We start from the raw sequence: 785 nt of genomic DNA on the forward strand, positions 1-785 counted from the left end.
AACTATCAAGGCTTGTCCCCCAATTTCTTGATAGGCAATTTGGCATTTCTTGTTTCTCGGTGTGACTTCCCTCACAGGTGCTGGAACTAAGGGTGGTGCCATACCCTGTCTTGAAGTGGATTCCATTATATACACAATTCACAGTTTAGTTCAGTGGCTCTCAGCAACCCCACTATACAGATTATTCCAGTGCCTCTGACTTCCCCCAAACACGTAAATTGCTGATCTCCATGTCATCCCTTTTTAAGTGATATGTGGATGCTACATATGTAGCCTACGCTCTTCCTCACTACAATAACACTGATAATGGCTACTGCTCTTCTGGCAGGTTGGGTTAAGAAAGAGAGAGTGAAGAGTTGAGCAGCCTTATCACTGATGACAGGAGCAGGGTGCCAGGCTCCGAAAGAGAGACCACAAGGAGCTGCAGTGCCAGTCATGCTGAGATACACGTAAACTCCAGTTAACCACTCCAGTTAACTAAAGGTATGTCTGTCTACACTAGAGCCAGGCAGACAGACTCATTCTAGTTTTGCTGGAGGTAGCATAATAGCAGTGTGGACATTGCTGCATGGGCAGTGGCTTGGGTTAGCCACCTGGGTCCAAGCCCATCTAGCCCAAGCTCCCAGCTATGTGGCAATATCCACACTTCTATTTTTAGTGTACTAGCTAGAGTGCTATTAGCAGAAGTCTGTCTACCCAAGCTAAGAGGCCGCACTCCCAGCTCCACTGTGGACATACACTAAACTGTTGACCGAAACTCAAGGTTAACCAAAAGATCAGTTATG

Source organism: Gopherus evgoodei, chromosome 3, assembly GCF_007399415.2.
Source record: "Gopherus evgoodei ecotype Sinaloan lineage chromosome 3, rGopEvg1_v1.p, whole genome shotgun sequence".
NCBI classification, from domain to species: Eukaryota; Metazoa; Chordata; order Testudines; family Testudinidae; genus Gopherus; species Gopherus evgoodei.